The following is a 2,500-nucleotide window of genomic DNA, read 5'->3' on the forward strand; positions in this document are numbered from 1 at the left end:
ATTATATATATATATATATATATATATATATATAATATATACATATATATAATATTAAATATATATATATTATATATATATTATATATATATATATATATATATATAAATATGATATATATAATATATATATAAAATTATATATATATATATATATATATATATATTTAAATAATTATATCATATGAGCCATATATATATGTTATATATTTATATATAAGATAATTAATATATAAAATGTATATACTATTATTTATATATATATATGATATTATATAGCAATATATATATATACCCATGCTATCTATATATTCTTTGTATCATTACCATGTTCAATATGCTCGTCTAAGTACAACAAAAAATGTTTTCACTTCAATTTCCAGCTGAATTTCATGTCCCATGCAGTGTTTCCATTAGGAGTGTAAAAGGATAAAATAGTAGAAATATATATTAATATTGTATTTGATATTTCAGCAGTAGGCTACATGCATCAATTTCTTATATTCTTTACCGTTGCTCATTGCCCACATTTCCAGATGAATTCCATTCCATGCTTCTTTCATTTAAAGATAGTAGAAACCCTGCCATGATGTCAATTAGCTGCAATGAGGAGTGAATAGTTGAACTTGTAATAATGTTTTTCATTCATGAACTTAAAACTGCGAACCTTCTTAAAAGATTACTTAATTTAGTGTAAAAAACTTCCAATACGTAAAGATATAACGTCTAGGAGCCAATTAAGGAATTTAGATATCTTCTTTATTTAGATATTAAGATTATTACTTTATAACAAAATTTGATATAATGTTAAGTCATAAAGACAATACACACACCTTCATTTTGCCACAGTGTGTAAAGACATGAAATTGGTTGACCTACTTATTTTTTAGAATAAAAAGAAAGAAAGAAAAAAAAAGATTTCTTTCTATCATTCATGAACACTCTAGTTTGTATATATTTAATTATTATTTAATTATTCATTTATAGAATTTCATATGTTACATACAAAGTGTCTAATATGTCATGTAGATTTTGTCAGTTTTATATATAAAAGTGCTATAAATTCACAAGTCAGTAGGGTGTGAAGCATTTGTAGGCTAATTGTATGTTTAAATTATTCAGTGTACAATTATAAAAAGGGAGTCCTTGGTAATTTATGTAACTTTGATGGTTTCAGTACGAATAATCAAAATCTTGTATTGGCTTAAGGCCCTTCAGCTGAAATATTTTGAGAGTGCTGGTCTTGATTTGTGTGTTTGGAGAAGTGACATCAACTTACTCCTACACCCATTAGTACTGTTACTGTAGACACGGGTGTAAAATTTGGAGTAGCAGACAGAGTAAGTTATACCATGAACAACTTATGCTCCCTCCCTATAGCTGACCTAATTTTGACCTGTTATACTTTAGTATACAATTATGTAACCAGTTTTGATTTGTTCACTACTGCTACTTCACTACTTCTGCTTCACCTTTGATCTGTTTGCTTTGCCCAATGAAAACCTCACTAGAGCATTAATATCCTCTATATAATCAAGTTTATTTTCCCTGATGCCCATGTTATTAGTTAACATTATTCGATTATTCAAAGTTGAGCCAAATGTTCATATAACCTGAGTTGATGGTCCTGGAATGTCCTACACTAGTCTCATGGTGTAGGTGTTGGTTAGATACATGGTTCTGTCAATTGTACCCCATTATCTGGAGTATAGATAATAGGATACAGTGCTCCTTGGAGATCCCAAAGTCCTGGATTTTAGTCTTGATCCCAGAGACTTGTAATCCAAGGGCTTCACTTTATTGCTAAATGTTATAAGAGCCACCACAAGATTAAAGACTCAACCTTTTGGGTACATTGATATAGCATTGCTGTAAACCAGAGTTTCCCATTGCCAGATTTTGTCAGTCCAATAGATGAGTCCTGGATGACCTTCTGCCTTAAGCTAGAGTACCAACTTGGAGGGATTGTTAGTTCAGAAAAATTTCTACTTGTCTTTATAAGTTCTTTCTTCTGTCTTAGTGATGATTTGCCAGCAACACCTACTGAATTCATTATGAACCCTAATGTTCTTCTTTTTAGGTAACTTGTAGTCAACAGGTTAATATTACCCAATGCTGTGCCATATTGACTTTAGATGACAACTCTATCCAGTATCCAATTTATAAATTGTTGAAAAATAATAATACAAGGACAGAACACTGCTTCACTCCTGGGTTCACAATATTAAGCTTGTCATCTTTTTTGCATCAGGAGCATACATGGTAATGAGAGAAATTAAACTGAATAAGCATTTCAGTCTCAGTATAATTATATGCTCATCAACTAGATCTACCTATCCTACCCCTTTAGAGTTAGTGTTCATTGCTACAACCTGGCCTGGTGCCAGATCTCTCACCATTTCTTGGTTCATATCCTTCAATAGTTGTGTTGGCCAATTATCATCACACAAAGACTGAATGTTTCACACCCTCACCCAGACGGCCACTTGAGATTAAAAACT

General features: G+C 30.4%; 1 protein-coding gene across 4 annotated transcripts in view; it reads left to right on the forward strand.

Annotated features, from left to right (window-relative positions):
* The window catches only part of LOC122252081 (proton myo-inositol cotransporter), a 28,575-nt gene that overhangs the window by 11,252 nt on the left and 14,823 nt on the right, over positions 1 to 2,500 (forward strand). The gene's annotated exons all lie outside the window — the stretch shown is intronic.

The sequence above is a fragment of the Penaeus japonicus genome, unplaced genomic scaffold (assembly GCF_977035675.1).
Source record: "Penaeus japonicus unplaced genomic scaffold, GWHDUDI00000001_assembly GWHDUDI00000012, whole genome shotgun sequence".
Lineage (NCBI taxonomy): Eukaryota > Metazoa > Arthropoda > Malacostraca > Decapoda > Penaeidae > Penaeus > Penaeus japonicus.